Here is a 20,670-nt window from a genome sequence, read left to right as displayed (position 1 = left end):
CGGTGCTCGGGCCCTAATAATAATAATAATAATAATAATAATTAAAGCTGCAAGCAGCGTTATGAGGGCCCTCGCACCCCGGCGTGTCGAGCCACGCCCAACACCTAAAACCAGCACGTCCGATGTGATGTCACATTGATGGAATTCATGCATTTAACCACCAGCTAACATTTCATCTCATTGAACCATGATTATAGTCGTCCCACTAGGTGGCGCTCTAACCATTACTGACAAATGGCATAACAAACATTTCCGAGCTCGAGTCTCATCACGCCTGCGAGCTTTGGGACATATTGGACATTTTGATTTTGAGTGACAGCAGATTACTGCTTTTTGGCGAGTGACTGAAACTCCACGTGCCACCATGACAACCCCGTTTCCCTGAACGGGGGGGGGGGGGGGGGGGGCAAGTGACACTGTTGAAAAGGTTAGACTGAGACAAAAGATCATTTGAAGTTTTTTGAATGTCCCTCATGATTTCAATAAATACCTGTGCCACTGGTTTTTAAGCCACTTTGCTTTTAGCAAACGAGAAGAGGAGAGCTTTGGATTTTAACATTCTGAGGATTCGAGGACATTATTTTAGACCACTATAACAAACATCACAAGAGATTATTTTTGAAAAACCCTGCCCTTGTGCAATTCTTGGTAAGTTTTATTTGTTGTAAATTGAATTTTATTTTTGGTGTAAAACCACATTTTAAATTTCAGTAACAGAATTTACTTTGTATTTAAGTTATTTTTTTATTGTTTGTGGGAGGGGTACCGGTGAAAAGTCTTTGGTTTGGTTTTCTGTTTTAGTGAATTTGGGCCATTAAGCCATTTTGTGGTCTTTTTTGAAAGACTGAAATCTGTGAAAGCTAGGCCGGGTAATTAGCCACTGATTTCTTATTACAAGTAAAGCACAACATGAATATAATGAAATACATGAAGTGTGGAACATTTTTGGCTGGTTTATGTGTGTTTAGCAGATTTTAAGCAGTTTAGTAACTGCTATTTCAATCATGCTTGTTTCTGCTGTCTTTGGTAGTTTTAGAAATGGTTTATATGACCATTTAGCTAATATTATAAGGCTTCTGTGGATACTACGTGATATTTGCATGGAGGTTTTTGCATAACTCTTGAGCCACAGTACTGGTGGCTATAGAGCGTAAGAGGATAATTGTAATTTTTCACATAGCTGTGATTTGTTGTGCGTTCAATCCTTTTCTTTAAGCAAATTTGAGCAGCAGACAGCAAGAGTTGGTGAGCATTATCTTAATGTCATACATTGACTAATTTACACCTTCATTCTGGATGTGTAAAGCGCTTTGGGGTCCTTAGGGATTAGTAAAGCGCTATACAAATACAGGCCATTTACCATTTATATATATGTTTTGTGTTTTTTGAATGAATGTAATTGCATTACTGATCATTATTGTGAACTAACTACATGTTTATGTGTAAGTAAAGTCTCTTTGATGCTCTCATGTTTGTATATTGTTTGAATGTTGTGTAAAATGTAACTAATTAACCTCATACTTTATCATAAATAGAGAATGGCATATGCTTCCCCAACGAAGTTTGCTGGGATTAATGATCCTGAAGTTGAATCATTGCGTCAAGAATTTCAACTATCAACTGTAAGTAACAAATATTTCTTAAATTTTATTTATAGTGTAGAAAAATTTGTTTTTACGCTACATTACCTGTTACAGAGCTGGGCAGGATGCTGTGTTTAGTGTTTCTTGTGTTTGTTTGTTTGTTTGTTTGTTTGCTCTTTCATATAAGTCACTGTTAACCCTTGTGCCATACTGGGGCCTTTTTGGGTCCCCAGGGTGATCAACGTAAGTTTTTTAAAGGATGGCACAAGGTTAAGCTGAGACTTTTATACAGCTGTTGTTGTGATCTGGCACTACAAACATTACATTGTAGCGGCAGCATAGATTGAAGCGAATAACTGTTTTCTAATTTTGTTATGATCCAAAATATTTTGTAATTTCAGTATGCCTGCTTGGACCCAGGGGTCAGCAGAGAGGATCTATATACAAGGTGCTTGCAACTTCATGCCAAGGCAATGGACCTCTTGGTTCGGCAGGTGCGGCTCAGGCGTGCAGCCGAAAGAAAGATTTCTGTTTTAAAAGAACAGCTGGATGCTGAAAAAGAAATGCTGAATAACACTGCCCAGGAGCTGGATGCATTGCAAGCTTCGATTACATTCGCACGTGATGGTAAGTCTTAATGTATTGTTTGGATGGTATAAACAGTGAATGTTGGCTTCAGTGTCTTATTTTAAGAAATGGGACTTAGAAAAAATACTCTATGAATTACTATTGAACGACTGTCTACATACAAATAAACATGAATGCGAATTATTTATTTTAGTTTATGATAAATCATTTGGAGAAAATATTAAATCCATGATTAGTATCATGTTTTGTTTTCTTCATTTGTGATTTTATAAGGATTAGATATATGCAAATGTCTGTTTTACCCATGTATATTTGTTAAAGTTGTTTATAAATACTAACTGTCAAAAAATATTATTTGTTTTTGTTTTGTTCAGATGTGACAGAGGCCACCACTCAGACAGACGAAGACTTGTGACAGATGTTTTATAATAATGCTAAGTTTTCTTAGATTAATATATTTTTTCACATTTGACCCAAAGTGGCATGTTTTAGGTCACTTTGGGTAATTTTTAATTCAGAAATAGGTGTGGTGAGACAGTTAGTGGTAGAGACTATCAATGGCTGTCTTTTGTTTTCATGTGTGAAGGGGAAGCGGGGGGGGGGGGGGGGGGGGGGGGGAGAAGCTGTTAAAACTGTCTATTGAGAAGGTCAAGATGTGGACTACAGATGTGGAAATTAGTGCCCTGCCGATTAAAGCTTTTAACTACTAAAGGGGAAAAAAGGTCTTGACTACTGTTTGTTGTGTTTCCAGACTGTTTTTAATTAAAACATGAAAGCAACTTTGCTGTCCATTTTGACAGCTTCTTTTAGTTTGACTGCAAGTATCCTCTGTAGTTGAATGAAGTTTACCCTGACATGCCCTGGCATGCCCGAGACTCTGGAATAATCTTCATTGATTGTGTTTTTTAAATTATGTTGACATATTGTATTTCTCATACATATTGACATATTGGCATATATCACGGCTAATTCATGTAATTAGAGCTCATCCAGATATTGGCTTCATTTTTATATAATAGGAAGAAATTGAGTAATGCTGCTTAATTGTTGTAATAATTATTGGTTATTTTGTTTAAAGCCAACAACAAACAACCAGTGATGTAGAAAAGTATAACCCCTCACCTTTCCCCCTTTGTTTTTGTGTTGTTCAGATGTGACAGAGGTCACCACTCAGACAGACGAAGACTTGTGACAGATGTTTTATAATAATGCTAAGTTTTCTTAGATTAATATATTTTTTCACATTTGACCCAAAGTGGCATGTTTTAGGTCACTTTGGGTAATTTTTAATTCAGAAATAGGTGTGGTGAGACAGTTAGTGGTAGAGACTATCAATGGCTGTCTTTTGTTTTCATGTGTGAAGGGGAAGCGGGGGGCAAACTTGAGGTCACACTGTTGAAATGAATAAGTTGTAAGGCTGTGAAACGAAGGTGAGACTGAGTTTGAGACAAAAGATTGAATTGTGTCTTTTGGCAAAGCCAAGGGTGTGGACAACAGCTATGAAAATTAGTGTACTGCTGAATAAAGGTTTTAACTACTCAAGGGAAAAAAGGTGTTGAGTACTGTTTATTGTATTGTAACTTCACTGGTTACTTTGTGACAGTCCCTCCCCTGTTGGCTTCTGTGATTGGATCATTTGAAGTTTTTTGAATGTCCCTCATGATTTCAATAAATACCTGTGCCACTGGTTTGTAAGCCACTTTGCTTTTAGCAAACGAGAAGAGGAGAGCTTTGGATTTTAACATTCTGAGGATTCGAGGACATTATTTTAGACCACTATAACAAACATCACAAGAGATTATTTTTGAAAAACCCTGCCCTTGTGCAATTCTTGGTAAGTTTTATTTGTTGTAAATTGAATTTTATTTTTGGTGTAAAACCACATTTTAAATTTCAGTAACAGAATTTACTTTGTATTTAAGTTATTTTTTTATTGTTTGTGGGAGGGTTACCGGTGAAAAGTCTTTGGTTTGGTTTTCTGTTTTAGTGAATTTGGGCCATTAAGCCATTTTGTGGTCTTTTTTGAAAGACTGAAATCTGTGAAAGCTAGGCCGGGTAATTAGCCACTGATTTCTTATTACAAGTAAAGCACAACATGAATATAATGAAATACATGAAGTGTGGAACATTTTTGGCTGGTTTATGTGTGTTTAGCAGATTTTAAGCAGTTTAGTAACTGCTATTTCAATCATGCTTGTTTCTGCTGTCTTTGGTAGTTTTAGAAATGGTTTACATGACCATTTAGCTAAAATTATAAGGCTTCTGTGGATACTACGTGATATTTGCATGGAGGTTTTTGCATAACTCTTGAGCCACAGTACTGGTGGCTATAGAGCGTAAGAGGATAATTGTAATTTTTCACATAGCTGTGATTTGTTGTGCGTTCAATCCTTTTCTTTAAGCAAATTTGAGCAGCAGACAGCAAGAGTTGGTGAGCATTATCTTAATGTCATACATTGACTAATTTACACCTTCATTCTGGATGTGTAAAGCGCTTTGGGGTCCTTAGGGACTAGTAAAGCGCTATACAAATACAGGCCATTTACCATTTATATATATGTTTTGTGTTTTTTGAATGAATGTAATTGCATTACTGATCATTATTGTGAACTAACTACATGTTTATGTGTAAGTAAAGTCTCTTTGATGCTCTCATGTTTGTATATTGTTTGAATGTTGTGTAAAATGTAACTAATTAACCTCATACTTTATCATAAATAGAGAATGGCATATGCTTCCCCAACGAAGTTTGCTGGGATTAATGATCCTGAAGTTGAATCATTGCGTCAAGAATTTCAACTATCAACTGTAAGTAACAAATATTTCTTAAATTTTATTTATAGTGTAGAAAAATTTGTTTTTACGCTACATTACCTGTTACAGAGCTGGGCAGGATGCTGTGTTTAGTGTTTCTTGTGTTTGTTTGTTTGTTTGTTTGCTCTTTCATATAAGTCACTGTTAACCCTTGTGCCATACTGGGGCCTTTTTGGGTCCCCAGGGTGATCAACGTAAGTTTTTTAAAGGATGGCACAAGGTTAAGCTGAGACTTTTATACAGCTGTTGTTGTGATCTGGCACTACAAACATTACATTGTAGCGGCAGCATAGATTGAAGCGAATAACTGTTTTCTAATTTTGTTATGATCCAAAATATTTTGTAATTTCAGTATGCCTGCTTGGACCCAGGGGTCAGCAGAGAGGATCTATATACAAGGTGCTTGCAACTTCATGCCAAGGCAATGGACCTCTTGGTTCGGCAGGTGCGGCTCAGGCGTGCAGCCGAAAGAAAGATTTCTGTTTTAAAAGAACAGCTGGATGCTGAAAAAGAAATGCTGAATAACACTGCCCAGGAGCTGGATGCATTGCAAGCTTCGATTACATTCGCACGTGATGGTAAGTCTTAATGTATTGTTTGGATGGTATAAACAGTGAATGTTGGCTTCAGTGTCTTATTTTAAGAAATGGGACTTAGAAAAAATACTCTATGAATTACTATTGAACGACTGTCTACATACAAATAAACATGAATGCGAATTATTTATTTTAGTTTATGATAAATCATTTGGAGAAAATATTAAATCCATGATTAGTATCATGTTTTGTTTTCTTCATTTGTGATTTTATAAGGATTAGATATATGCAAATGTCTGTTTTACCCATGTATATTTGTTAAAGTTGTTTATAAATACTAACTGTCAAAAAATATTATTTGTTTTTGTTTTGTTCAGATGTGACAGAGGCCACCACTCAGACAGACGAAGACTTGTGACAGATGTTTTATAATAATGCTAAGTTTTCTTAGATTAATATATTTTTTCACATTTGACCCAAAGTGGCATGTTTTAGGTCACTTTGGGTAATTTTTAATTCAGAAATAGGTGTGGTGAGACAGTTAGTGGTAGAGACTATCAATGGCTGTCTTTTGTTTTCATGTGTGAAGGGGAAGCGGGGGGCAAACTTGAGGTCACACTGTTGAATGAATAAGTTGTAAGGCTGTGAAACCAAGGTGACAACAGCTATGGAAATTAGTGTACTGCTGAATAAAGATTTTAACTACTCAATTTTTTTACAATTGCTTTATAAATACTGTGAATACTCAACTGTGAAAAATATTGTTTTGGTTTGTTTTGTACATATGTGACAGAGGACTCCAGTCAGACAGACAAAGAGTTGTGACAGATGTGTAAATATTTTATAATAAATGTTCCTGTTTTAAATTTTGGTTTTCTTTGACTGTTTATTCATCCTTATGGTATATGTGTTATTAGTTTAAATTCTACAACTCTACAAGTTTAAAAAAAGAGATGTATGAAGACTAAGAGGAGGATGAAACTTTTTCACATTAAATGTTTAATAATAACAAGTATTGTGAATAGGAAATAAGTTTCTAACATAATTGTTTATGAATCAAGATTTATAAAACACTAGTGGTGTCACTGGTGTCATTTTGGCTTTAAAATAAAAAAAAGCGAACTTATGTTTTATGAACAATTTGATGTTTTGATAATAACTAATAACTCCTTTCAATGTCACTGATAGTTTTAAAGACATTACTATTAAAATGTATAAATTACACTTGAAAGCTGTACACTAGTTGATTGTCAGTGTTTGTAAGTTTTTCAAGCTTTCTCTTTCTTGAAAGCTACTTCATTTTCCATGTCGAATGGCTATGTTGCAACACAACAGAGAGGAGAAGCTGAAATATATTTTTTCATATTTATGTATTCTTCTCATTCTCTAGTTGTTCTATTAAGATTCCTGTATTTTGTTGATATAAACCTAAACACTATGCTATTGCACTGCCAATGTATTAAACAGAAGCTCAATATGAACAGTAAGGAACAAGACTTGCCGTTAATCCTTAGAGCTATGGAAGATTTGTGTAGATAACTCGTGCTGGTTTTTCACCAGAATGAACTATTCTTCTTTGTTTGTCATTGACATCAATGAAGATGCTAAATAACAGTCTTTTGCTACCAAATTGATTTAACCTTCGTTGTGTCTATTCGTTGTGGGCCTTTCAATGATCTCGCAGTTTGGCAGATTCAGCCTGATTAACTGACAGAAAAACACAGAGACCACACGATAAAATCCACTGCCAATTATTCCAACAGTCTTTCACCATTCTCTGATACTGTACTTCTGAAGGAACTTTGGCTTATGCTGCTTTTTCATTTGACTGTTTTGGTTTTACGATATTTCTGCTAATTTCTTATGATTTGACAGCATCAGGTACTTGCTAAGCTTTCTTACTTTTATATGCTGTCACCCACTGGGACTGTGACCTAAAGTGACCCAAAAGTGGCATGTTTTAGGTCACTTTGGGTAATTGTTAATTCAGAATTAGGTGTGGTGAGACAGTTGGTGGCAGAGACTATCAATGGCTGTCTTTTGTTTTCATGTGTGAAGGGCAAGCAAGGGGGGGGGGGGGGGGGGGCAAGTGACACTGTTGAAAAGGTTAGACTGAGACAAAAGATCATTTGAAGTTTTTTGAATGTCCCTCATGATTTCAATAAATATCTGTGCCACTGGTTTTTAAGCCACTGGTTTTTAAGCCACTTTGCTTTTAGCAAACGAGAAGAGGAGAGCTTTGGATTTTAACATTCTGAGGATTCGAGGACATTATTTTAGACCACTATAACAAACATCACAAGAGATTATTTTTGAAAAACCCTGCCCTTGTGCAATTCTTGGTAAGTTTTATTTGTTGTAAATTGAATTTTATTTTTGGTGTAAAACCACATTTTAAATTTCAGTAACAGAATTTACTTTGTATTTAAGTTATTTTTTTATTGTTTGTGGGAGGGGTACCGGTGAAAAGTCTTTGGTTTGGTTTTCTGTTTTAGTGAATTTGGGCCATTAAGCCATTTTGTGGTCTTTTTTGAAAGACTGAAATCTGTGAAAGCTAGGCCGGGTAATTAGCCACTGATTTCTTATTACAAGTAAAGCACAACATGAATATAATGAAATACATGAAGTGTGGAACATTTTTGGCTGGTTTATGTGTGTTTAGCAGATTTTAAGCAGTTTAGTAACTGCTATTTCAATCATGCTTGTTTCTGCTGTCTTTGGTAGTTTTAGAAATGGTTTATATGACCATTTAGCTAAAATTATAAGGCTTCTGTGGATACTACGTGATATTTGCATGGAGGTTTTTGCATAACTCTTGAGCCACAGTACTGGTGGCTATAGAGCGTAAGAGGATAATTGTAATTTTTCACATAGCTGTGATTTGTTGTGCGTTCAATCCTTTTCTTTAAGCAAATTTGAGCAGCAGACAGCAAGAGTTGGTGAGCATTATCTTAATGTCATACATTGACTAATTTACACCTTCATTCTGGATGTGTAAAGCGCTTTGGGGTCCTTAGGGACTAGTAAAGCGATATAGAAATACAGGCCATTTACCATTTATATATATGTTTTGTGTTTTTTGAATGAATGTAATTGCATTACTGATCATTATTGTGAACTAACTACATGTTTATGTGTAAGTAAAGTCTCTTTGATGCTCTCATGTTTGTATATTGTTTGAATGTTGTGTAAAATGTAACTAATTAACCTCATACTTTATCATAAATAGAGAATGGCATATGCTTCCCCAACGAAGTTTGCTGGGATTAATGATCCTGAAGTTGAATCATTGCGTCAAGAATTTCAACTATCAACTGTAAGTAACAAATATTTCTTAAATTGTATTTATAGTGTAGAAAAATTTGTTTTTACGCTACATTACCTGTTACAGAGCTGGGCAGGATGCTGTGTTTAGTGTTTCTTGTGTTTGTTTGTTTGTTTGTTTGTTTGTTTGCTCTTTCATATAAGTCACTGTTAACCCTTGTGCCATACTGGGGCCTTTTTGGGTCCCCAGGGTGATCAACGTAAGTTTTTTAAAGGATGGCACAAGGTTAAGCTGAGACTTTTATACAGCTGTTGTTGTGATCTGGCACTACAAACATTACATTGTAGCGGCAGCATAGATTGAAGCGAATAACTGTTTTCTAATTTTGTTATGATCCAAAATATTTTGTAATTTCAGTATGCCTGCTTGGACCCAGGGGTCAGCAGAGAGGATCTATATACAAGGTGCTTGCAACTTCATGCCAAGGCAATGGACCTCTTGGTTCGGCAGGTGCGGCTCAGGCGTGCAGCCGAAAGAAAGATTTCTGTTTTAAAAGAACAGCTGGATGCTGAAAAAGAAATGCTGAATAACACTGCCCAGGAGCTGGATGCATTGCAAGCTTCGATTACATTCGCACGTGATGGTAAGTCTTAATGTATTGTTTGGATGGTATAAACAGTGAATGTTGGCTTCAGTGTCTTATTTTAAGAAATGGGACTTAGAAAAAATACTCTATGAATTACTATTGAACGACTGTCTACATACAAATAAACATAAATGCGAATTATTTATTTTAGTTTATGATAAATCATTTGGAGAAAATATTAAATCCATGATTAGTATCATGTTTTGTTTTCTTCATTTGTGATTTTATAAGGATTAGATATATGCAAATGTCTGTTTTACCCATGTATATTTGTTAAAGTTGTTTATAAATACTAACTGTCAAAAAATATTATTTGTTTTTGTTTTGTTCAGATGTGACAGAGGCCACCACTCAGACAGACGAAGACTTGTGACAGATGTTTTATAATAATGCTAAGTTTTCTTAGATTAATATATTTTTTCACATTTGACCCAAAGTGGCATGTTTTAGGTCACTTTGGGTAATTTTTAATTCAGAAATAGGTGTGGTGAGACAGTTAGTGGTAGAGACTATCAATGGCTGTCTTTTGTTTTCATGTGTGAAGGGGAAGCGGGGGGGGGGGGGGGGGGGGGAGAAGCTGTTAAAACTGTCTATTGAGAAGGTCAAGATGTGGACTACAGATGTGGAAATTAGTGCCCTGCCGATTAAAGCTTTTAACTACTAAAGGGGAAAAAAGGTCTTGACTACTGTTTGTTGTGTTTCCAGACTGTTTTTAATTAAAACATGAAAGCAACTTTGCTGTCCATTTTGACAGCTTCTTTTAGTTTGACTGCAAGTATCCTCTGTAGTTGAATGAAGTTTACCCTGACATGCCCTGGCATGCCCGAGACTCTGGAATAATCTTCATTGATTGTGTTTTTTAAATTATGTTGACATATTGTATTTCTCATACATATTGACATATTGGCATATATCACGGCTAATTCATGTAATTAGAGCTCATCCAGATATTGGCTTCATTTTTATATAATAGGAAGAAATTGAGTAATGCTGCTTAATTGTTGTAATAATTATTGGTTATTTTGTTTAAAGCCAACAACAAACAACCAGTGATGTAGAAAAGTATAACCCCTCACCTTTCCCCCTTTGTTTTTGTGTTGTTCAGATGTGACAGAGGTCACCACTCAGACAGACGAAGACTTGTGACAGATGTTTTATAATAATGCTAAGTTTTCTTAGATTAATATATTTTTTCACATTTGACCCAAAGTGGCATGTTTTAGGTCACTTTGGGTAATTTTTAATTCAGAAATAGGTGTGGTGAGACAGTTAGTGGTAGAGACTATCAATGGCTGTCTTTTGTTTTCATGTGTGAAGGGGAAGCGGGGGGCAAACTTGAGGTCACACTGTTGAAATGAATAAGTTGTAAGGCTGTGAAACGAAGGTGAGACTGAGTTTGAGACAAAAGATTGAATTGTGTCTTTTGGCAAAGCCAAGGGTGTGGACAACAGCTATGAAAATTAGTGTACTGCTGAATAAAGGTTTTAACTACTCAAGGGAAAAAAGGTGTTGAGTACTGTTTATTGTATTGTAACTTCACTGGTTACTTTGTGACAGTCCCTCCCCTGTTGGCTTCTGTGATTGGATCATTTGAAGTTTTTTGAATGTCCCTCATGATTTCAATAAATACCTCTTGAGCCACAGTACTGGTGGCTATAGAGCGTAAGAGGATAATTGTAATTTTTCACATAGCTGTGATTTGTTGTGCGTTCAATCCTTTTCTTTAAGCAAATTTGAGCAGCAGACAGCAAGAGTTGGTGAGCATTATCTTAATGTCATACATTGACTAATTTACACCTTCATTCTGGATGTGTAAAGCGCTTTGGGGTCCTTAGGGATTAGTAAAGCGCTATACAAATACAGGCCATTTACCATTTATATATATGTTTTGTGTTTTTTGAATGAATGTAATTGCATTACTGATCATTATTGTGAACTAACTACATGTTTATGTGTAAGTAAAGTCTCTTTGATGCTCTCATGTTTGTATATTGTTTGAATGTTGTGTAAAATGTAACTAATTAACCTCATACTTTATCATAAATAGAGAATGGCATATGCTTCCCCAACGAAGTTTGCTGGGATTAATGATCCTGAAGTTGAATCATTGCGTCAAGAATTTCAACTATCAACTGTAAGTAACAAATATTTCTTAAATTTTATTTATAGTGTAGAAAAATTTGTTTTTACGCTACATTACCTGTTACAGAGCTGGGCAGGATGCTGTGTTTAGTGTTTCTTGTGTTTGTTTGTTTGTTTGTTTGTTTGCTCTTTCATATAAGTCACTGTTAACCCTTGTGCCATACTGGGGCCTTTTTGGGTCCCCAGGGTGATCAACGTAAGTTTTTTAAAGGATGGCACAAGGTTAAGCTGAGACTTTTATACAGCTGTTGTTGTGATCTGGCACTACAAACATTACATTGTAGCGGCAGCATAGATTGAAGCGAATAACTGTTTTCTAATTTTGTTATGATCCAAAATATTTTGTAATTTCAGTATGCCTGCTTGGACCCAGGGGTCAGCAGAGAGGATCTATATACAAGGTGCTTGCAACTTCATGCCAAGGCAATGGACCTCTTGGTTCGGCAGGTGCGGCTCAGGCGTGCAGCCGAAAGAAAGATTTCTGTTTTAAAAGAACAGCTGGATGCTGAAAAAGAAATGCTGAATAACACTGCCCAGGAGCTGGATGCATTGCAAGCTTCGATTACATTCGCACGTGATGGTAAGTCTTAATGTATTGTTTGGATGGTATAAACAGTGAATGTTGGCTTCAGTGTCTTATTTTAAGAAATGGGACTTAGAAAAAATACTCTATGAATTACTATTGAACGACTGTCTACATACAAATAAACATAAATGCGAATTATTTATTTTAGTTTATGATAAATCATTTGGAGAAAATATTAAATCCATGATTAGTATCATGTTTTGTTTTCTTCATTTGTGATTTTATAAGGATTAGATATATGCAAATGTCTGTTTTACCCATGTATATTTGTTAAAGTTGTTTATAAATACTAACTGTCAAAAAATATTATTTGTTTTTGTTTTGTTCAGATGTGACAGAGGCCACCACTCAGACAGACGAAGACTTGTGACAGATTTTTTATAATAATGCTAAGTTTTCTTAGATTAATATATTTTTTCACATTTGACCCAAAGTGGCATGTTTTAGGTCACTTTGGGTAATTTTTAATTCAGAAATAGGTGTGGTGAGACAGTTAGTGGTAGAGACTATCAATGGCTGTCTTTTGTTTTCATGTGTGAAGGGGAAGCGGGGGGGGGGGGAGAAGCTGTTAAAACTGTCTATTGAGAAGGTCAAGATGTGGACTACAGATGTGGAAATTAGTGCCCTGCCGATTAAAGCTTTTAACTACTAAAGGGGAAAAAAGGTCTTGACTACTGTTTGTTGTGTTTCCAGACTGTTTTTAATTAAAACATGAAAGCAACTTTGCTGTCCATTTTGACAGCTTCTTTTAGTTTGACTGCAAGTATCCTCTGTAGTTGAATGAAGTTTACCCTGACATGCCCTGGCATGCCCGAGACTCTGGAATAATCTTCATTGATTGTGTTTTTTAAATTATGTTGACATATTGTATTTCTCATACATATTGACATATTGGCATATATCACGGCTAATTCATGTAATTAGAGCTCATCCAGATATTGGCTTCATTTTTATATAATAGGAAGAAATTGAGTAATGCTGCTTAATTGTTGTAATAATTATTGGTTATTTTGTTTAAAGCCAACAACAAACAACCAGTGATGTAGAAAAGTATAACCCCTCACCTTTCCCCCTTTGTTTTTGTTTTGTTCAGATGTGACAGAGGCCACCACTCAGACAGACGAAGACTTGTGACAGATGTTTTATAATAATGCTAAGTTTTCTTAGATTAATATATTTTTTCACATTTGACCCAAAGTGGCATGTTTTAGGTCACTTTGGGTAATTTTTAATTCAGAAATAGGTGTGGTGAGACAGTTAGTGGTAGAGACTATCAATGGCTGTCTTTTGTTTTCATGTGTGAAGGGGAAGCGGGGGGCAAACTTGAGGTCACACTGTTGAAATGAATAAGTTGTAAGGCTGTGAAACGAAGGTGAGACTGAGTTTGAGACAAAAGATTGGATTGTGTCTTTTGGCAAGGCCAAGGGTGTGGACAACAGCTATGGAAATTAGTGTACTGCTGAATAAAGGTTTTAACTACTCAAGGGAAAAAAGGTGTTGAGTACTGTTTATTGCATTGTAACTTCACTGGTTACTTTGTGACAGTCCCTCCCCTGTTGGCTTCTGTGATTGGATCATTTGAAGTTTTTTGAATGTCCCTCATGATTTCAATAAATACCTGTGCCACTGGTTTGTAAGCCACTTTGCTTTTAGCAAACGAGAAGAGGAGAGCTTTGGATTTTAACATTCTGAGGATTCGAGGACATCATTTTAGACCACTATAACAAACATCACAAGAGATTATTTTTGAAAAACCCTGCCCTTGTGCAATTCTTGGTAAGTTTTATTTGTTGTAAATTGAATTTTATTTTTGGTGTAAAACCACATTTTAAATTTCAGTAACAGAATTTACTTTGTATTTAAGTTATTTTTTTATTGTTTGTGGGAGGGTTACCGGTGAAAAGTCTTTGGTTTGGTTTTCTGTTTTAGTGAATTTGGGCCATTAAGCCATTTTGTGGTCTTTTTTGAAAGACTGAAATCTGTGAAAGCTAGGCCGGGTAATTAGCCACTGATTTCTTATTTCAAGTAAAGCACAACATGAATATAATGAAATACATGAAGTGTGGAACATTTTTGGCTGGTTTATGTGTGTTTAGCAGATTTTAAGCAATTTAGTAACTGCTATTTCAATCATGCTTGTTTCTGCTGTCTTTGGTAGTTTTAGAAATGGTTTATATGACCATTTAGCTAAAATTATAAGGCTTCTGTGGATACTACGTGATATTTGCATGAAAGGTGTGATACATGGAGGTTTTTGCATAACTCTTGAGCCACAGTACTGGTGGCTATAGAGCGTAAGAGGATAATTGTAATTTTTCACATAGCTGTGATTTGTTGTGCGTTCATTGTGAGTTGTTAAATTTGCATCATGCTAATTATGCAGGTATTGAGAAAATTTTGTTATTGTCTCACATTTATTTTAGCCTTGTGAATCTGATGTTTAATTATTTTTGGTAGGTGCACAGGTATAGATTTTAACCTGAGCATAACTGGTCATTAAAAAAACCATGCCATTTATGGGTGGGGTTTTGTCTTTGTCACAATTTTAATTGCTAGGGTTAAGGTTTCTTTATTTCTGTTTCAGTCTGAAAATGACCTTTTTCTGATCTTATGTCAATAATGTTTAATTGTACAATATCTTTTTTGTATTAGGAGATCAAACTTCCTAAGGGACATCACGTACAGATACTTCAGAAGGCTTGCTGTGAACTTTCAGCAGAACAGCTGGATTTGGTGTGAACCAAGGTAAGTTATTAAAAATGCTGACTATAGCCTTACATGCTTGAGGTTTTAACAAGGGTTTTTTGACGTTTTTTGATGCTTCCTGTTAAGAGCAAAAAGTGGAAAGAGAAGGTTTAAAAAATGTTCTCCAGTATTGTTCAGTGGGTCGTTAAGTAGTCGTTCAGTGGGCTATTCAGTCGTTTGTTCAGTCAATGGCAGGGGGGGTGAGATTCTAATCTCAATGCACTCACCCCCCCCCCCCCCCCCCACATCACTTGTATAAGTTAATAGTGTGGAGAATCTCATAAAGCCTTTAGGCAATCAAATGTAAATGACAATATTTATGAGTGTCTTAAGTTTTAAAATGGTCAGGTTTGATTTGAACATGACTGGAAGGTCATGTTCCACCCCCTTACTTTAGTGTTCGTAGTCATAATAGAGATTGACAGACCACATGACTTTCATGCATTGCATGCCGGGCACTAGTGGCAAAACAATTAAAGCAATGCATCAAATGCAAGCATTTGCAGCACCGCAAAACGTTCATTCTCCGGTTCTAATACCTTCTTGCTTTTACTTTGCCCCCCAAAAGAGGTATGTACAAAAACGAAGGAGAACAATACCGCTCCGTACAAAGACAAACTTGATGAAAAGTCAAAGAAAAGATACGAGGAAAAAAATCAAAAGAGTGAAAGGGTTAGACCCTTACGAGCACACAGAGTGGACAAAAGAGTTAGCGAGAGCCCAACTTTCACCACGCTCAAATTGATAATCATACGGTTCTTGGAGTGAGTGCATACACTCATGAAGTTTTTAGTAACTTCAGGTCACTTTAACAAGCCCAGGTCTAGTTTACCGACAGATGGGTACAGGACCTTGAAATGCACCGTGTAGAATGAAAGACCATCGTACCTATCATAAGTTTACCAGTCTCACAAATCGTCTTCATAAATACACATTCGTTAACCATTTATTAATAGGACCTTTAAGCTCAACGGTAATTAATTAGTAGTGGAAATATTTTCTGGTTCATTACAGAAATGTAGCAGTGACAATAATATTGTATGCTGTAATCGTACTGGGCAATTAGTGATACAAAAAAAAAGTTTTATCCTGTGAATAAAAGTATATGTTTTTGTTAATGTACCATGGTAATAAAAGAAACGAAACGCAATATTGTGTCAGGACAATTCAGTATTTATGCACAATAAACACAGGCGCATAGCGCGACAATTTCTGTTCAGCGCCAGACTTGCTTGTAACCTATATCAACAATTCTGTTATGAAGAATGACATATTAGCTACTACAAAACACTGACCTTTGTGTAAATGCTTGGAGCAAACTAACATGTGAGCTGGAGTGTGGATGTTTGTTTAATATATTTTTTTTCTCTTTTTATTGTAGATGCCAAGAAAAAAGGGTTTTCGCATGCGGCGCACACCAAGAATCCCCTCTGGTAAGTCCAATGCTAACCCAAATGTTTGCATTTGTGCAGAGAAGTTGCAAGCATCCATTGTTGCTGGGACTGCTGTTCAATGTGCACCATCCACTTCAGATGTGAATGCCTTAATTGCCTGCAGTGTTGTGGCTGCAATCAAGCATATGATAGCTCCAGTGTGTACATGGAAACCGGAGGATGTTGATGATATATGTGTAGAGGGGTGCCAATTAGTTAGGTATATAGCTAAGGCAAGACAGGACATTGGCAGCAAGCATAGCGTTTGCAGGCTGATTGGACAGCACACTGTGTTTGGCCAAAAATGGAAAGTTGATATTGGCCCGCCAGTTTACATAGATTTTGGGCTGTCGGAAGGGGAGGCTGTGTTGTATGAAAAGCTGCAGGAACATCTGTTGAGGGATGGCATGTGTCTGTTGGATCTTCACACTGCAGTTAGTGTCATCATTCATCACAAGAATTATTTTGTTGTTGTTGATTGTGGCACACGTAATGCAGCTGGGCTGGCATCTGAGATTGGCACAGCTGTGGCTGTTTTTAACACATGCCTTGACGACCTGATGCTTCACATCAGAAATTTACAGACGTCTTTAGATGCACAATGGTATGCTGTTAGCAGCATTTCTGTGCAGGCAGGTCAAGTTGATGTTGACGTGGAGAGCAGTGCAGTGTTTGTGGACAGGGATGTTGACACGAATCTTACAGCTAAAGTTGATAACACTTCTGTCAACCTTGAAACTGTTAATGCTGTCACAGGAGTTGGAGCAGAGGATAGCTGTTGCATTATAAAGAGTGTGAGAGGATCATTTCACCAGGCTGATGATCGATTTAAATATGGAGGAGTTCAGTGTATGGCTATAGGTCTGGTTAGCCTGGCAAAACATAAAGTTGATAGCGTCTTTTCATGGGAGACAAAAGTTCTTGACAGAGTTGTAGTTTTAGGTGACCTTTTGTACACCAATTTGAGAGACTGCAACATGATAAGCAACTCATCCAGTGTGTTGTGTGTCCCTGATTTGCCTAAAAAGTATTGTATTGATGGGCAAAACTTTGAGTTTGAGTATGGAGATTTTGTCAGTGGGGATATTGATGTGCTTGAAGGGGAACTCATTGAGAGTGGTGTCTACACTACCCTGCAGACTGGGCTGCAAAAGATCTGTGCCATGTATAATACATGTCTTCTGACATTGTGTGGCAGTACATGTGCAGTCATTTCTGAGAATGGACAATATGCACTAGTTGATTCTCATGCACGCAGTGCTGTGGGTTTGGTCAGTGAGCAGGGAAGAAGTGTTGTTTTGTGCTTCAGGTCACTTGAAGATGTGGTCAGACACATCTGCCAGCTGGCAACGGGCCTGAGTCAGAAGCAAAAGCCTTTTGAAGTAGCTGGTGTTTGTGTTAGGTACCTTATGGTGTCTGATAGTGCCACACCCAAAGACAGTTGTGAAAAAACGTGCAAAACCTTTACACCAGAATCAAGTTGTGATTCAATCCAGAATGAACCAAACATCAGAGATGTTATCATCGTGGAGTCTTTAATAGAGGCAGAGAGTTGCAAAATGTCTGGAAAGACCTTGAGTTGTTCTGAGTATAATTTGGGGTTATTATGTAATGATGCAACAAGAAAGCGCAAGATTTCAGTGGGTCACAGTGAAGCTAAGAAGTTAAAACAGTATGATGTGTCTCAGGTGAATTCAGATGTTGAATTTGTTAGTGAAGTGACAAACAACAAGCTGGTGTTTAGTCCCATTTCTGAGTGGGTTTGTCAGGCTTTGTGCACACAGTTAAATGTGGAGTTTGAAAAAATTAGTGTACCAGCGTCTACATGTGTTGGTTTGTTAGGTGTTCCATGCAAAAATGAAAGTATAGTGGCTGATGGGAACTGTTTCTTCAGAGCTATTTCTCAGGTTGTGACTGGCACACAAAAGCACCATCGCAAGATAAGACTTGCCATTGTGAAAGAGTTGGAGAGGAATGCTGCAATATATAGAAATATTTTAAGATCAGAGTATTCAACAGTTGCAGACTACATTCAGAAATCTAAAATGAGAAATGTTAACAGCTGGGCTACAGAAGTTGAAATCCAAGCAACTGCTAATTGTTTAGGAGTTGATGTATTTACATTTCATGATGAGCGTTGGCTAAAATATGGCTGTAATGGCAAGCTTTTGTCAGAAAAGGGAATCTATTTAGAAAATCGTCATGGGAATCATTATGAGACGGTGGTTTGTGTTCTTAAGCCCGAAGAGCAGACCTGTTATGGCTACTGCAAAACCAGTCCATCTGTTATCGGAAGATACAGCACTAGGTCTCACAGTAAGGATAAAAGTACTTTTGAGAAAACACAGGATCACACATTTTGTGCAGATGCAGTAGTACTAGATACAGATGCTGATGTTGAGGTTTTGAATGATGAAGGTCAGAAAAAGATTAGCTTTAGTCCTCTTTCTAATGGAGTTGCACATACTTTATGCTGCAAATTTAATGTTGAATTTGAGAAGCAGGATAAAAATGTTCATTCTGTGTATGGTCCTTTAGGTGTTGTTTGTGAAACAGATAAGGTTGTAAAGGATGGAAATAGTTTCTTCAGGGCTCTGTCTCATATAATCAGTGGTTCTCAGAAGAGTCATAGGAAGATAAGGCTTGCTGTTGTAAAGTATATAGAGAATAATGGTGAAAAGTACATGAAGTTTGTGGGAAAAGATTATGCTTCAATATCAGAGTATGTTTTAAAGTCAAAGATAAAGTATGTTGGACATTCTGCTACTGACACAGAATTTCAGGCTGCAGCAAATGCTTGTGGATTGGACATATTAATATATAATGGTGACAAATGGAAAAAGTACAGCTGCACGACTCCTGTTGTCATAAATGAAGGGATATATTTAACGTGTCAAAATGGTCATTTTGAGCCAGTAATTTGTGTGCAAGATGTTCATAAGGCTGTTTGTTTTGGTTTATGTAGCAAGACTAATTCATCTGCACAACAGAATATGTGTAGAATAAAAACAAAAGAACAAGCAAAGGATAATTCAGATACCTTTAGTTCAAATACTAACTATTGTTTTTCAAAGTATTTAAAAACTAAACGATGTTTACACAGTCAACTGACCTACAATGAACATGTCATGTGTAAAGCAAGATCAAAACAAAAAAGCATTAGTAAATATAAACAAAACATGTCGCATAAAGAAAAGGTAAAACAAATGAGCATTAGTAAATATAAACAAAACATGTCACATAAAGAAAAGGTAAAACAAATGAGCATTAGTAAATATCAACAAAACATGTCGCATAAAGAAAAGGTCAAACAAATGAGCATTAGTAAATATCAACAAAACATGTCGCATAAAGAAAAGGTCAAACAAATGAGCATTAGTAAATATAAACAAAACATGTCACATAAAGAAAAGGTAAGGCAAATGAGCATTAGTAAATATCAACAAAATGTGTCGCATAAAGAAAAGGTAAAACAAATGAGCATTAGTAAATACAGATCAAATGAGTTGCACAGGAAAAAAATAAATGCAATGGCAGCTAGAAAGTATCATGGAAATCCAGAACATAAGATGCGTGTTATTGCTGGTGTCAAATTAAAAAGGCAGCAAATGAAAGAAAAGGCAGAGCAGTTTGATTTTGTGATGGAATTTTTTTTAGATAAAGTAAAAGATGGACCAGATTTTGTTTGCTGTGTCTGCCATAGGTTGTTATTTAGACATCAGGTGTTACATTGTCAAAAAAACTATTATAACAAAACTAAAACTGCAGCACTGATTGCAGAAAAATGTATAACTGAAGACTATTTACACAAATGTAATAAAGATTGTATAAATCCATGTCACTGGTTGGACACAGCTAAAGCTAAACTGTGGATCTGTTATACATGCCATTATAAAATTAATAAAAATGAAGTGCCTCCAGAGTCTGTAAAAAATAATTTAGAAGTGCATCCAATTCCACCTGAATTGGCATGTTTAAATAGCTTAGAACAACATTTAATAGCTTTACATATACCATTTATGAAAATGCTAGCCTTACCTAAGGGTGGACAAAATGGAGTACATGGACCAGTGACATGTGTTCCAGCAAACATTGTAGAAACCACCAATGTCTTACCCCGTTCTAGCATGGAAGGCTCTTTATTACCAGTAAAACTGAAGCGCAAGTTAACTTATAAAGGCCACTATCAATACCAGTTTGTTGACACTATCCACATAAGACAGGCTTTGCAATATTTAAAAGGGTCAAATGTGCATTATAAAGATGTAGAGTTCAATAAAAGTTGGCAAAATCAGTTTTGTATGCAGCAAGAGGAAGCTGTGGAAGAGGAGA

General features: G+C 36.2%; 1 protein-coding gene and 4 long non-coding RNA genes across 5 annotated transcripts in view; 4 read left to right on the top strand and 1 right to left on the bottom strand.

Moving 5' to 3' along the window:
- The window catches only part of LOC146696716 (uncharacterized), a 69,005-nt gene that overhangs the window by 29,724 nt on the left and 18,611 nt on the right, over nucleotides 1–20,670 (bottom strand). The window lies entirely within an intron of this gene.
- LOC146696720 (uncharacterized) lies at nucleotides 1,361–2,567 on the top strand. Its single transcript, XR_014923113.1, has 3 exons — nucleotides 1,361–1,622; nucleotides 1,985–2,210; nucleotides 2,546–2,567. It is a non-coding gene; the product is annotated as an uncharacterized LOC146696720 (long non-coding RNA).
- LOC146696719 (uncharacterized) lies at nucleotides 4,719–5,920 on the top strand. The gene is made up of 3 exons (XR_014923112.1): nucleotides 4,719–4,979; nucleotides 5,338–5,563; nucleotides 5,899–5,920. It is a non-coding gene; the product is annotated as an uncharacterized LOC146696719 (long non-coding RNA).
- Nucleotides 7,754–9,786, top strand: LOC146696718 (uncharacterized). The gene is made up of 3 exons (XR_014923111.1): nucleotides 7,754–8,837; nucleotides 9,204–9,429; nucleotides 9,765–9,786. It is a non-coding gene; the product is annotated as an uncharacterized LOC146696718 (long non-coding RNA).
- Nucleotides 11,306–12,511, top strand: LOC146696717 (uncharacterized). The gene is made up of 3 exons (XR_014923110.1): nucleotides 11,306–11,566; nucleotides 11,929–12,154; nucleotides 12,490–12,511. It is a non-coding gene; the product is annotated as an uncharacterized LOC146696717 (long non-coding RNA).

Source organism: Copadichromis virginalis, linkage group LG12, assembly GCF_057382275.1.
Source record: "Copadichromis virginalis isolate Kocher_CV1m ecotype Utaka linkage group LG12, C_Virginalis_male_GT1.1, whole genome shotgun sequence".
NCBI classification, from domain to species: Eukaryota; Metazoa; Chordata; class Actinopteri; order Cichliformes; family Cichlidae; genus Copadichromis; species Copadichromis virginalis.
The sequence above is the reverse complement of the archived record's forward strand: the minus strand, read 5'-3'. Positions and strand labels throughout refer to the sequence as shown.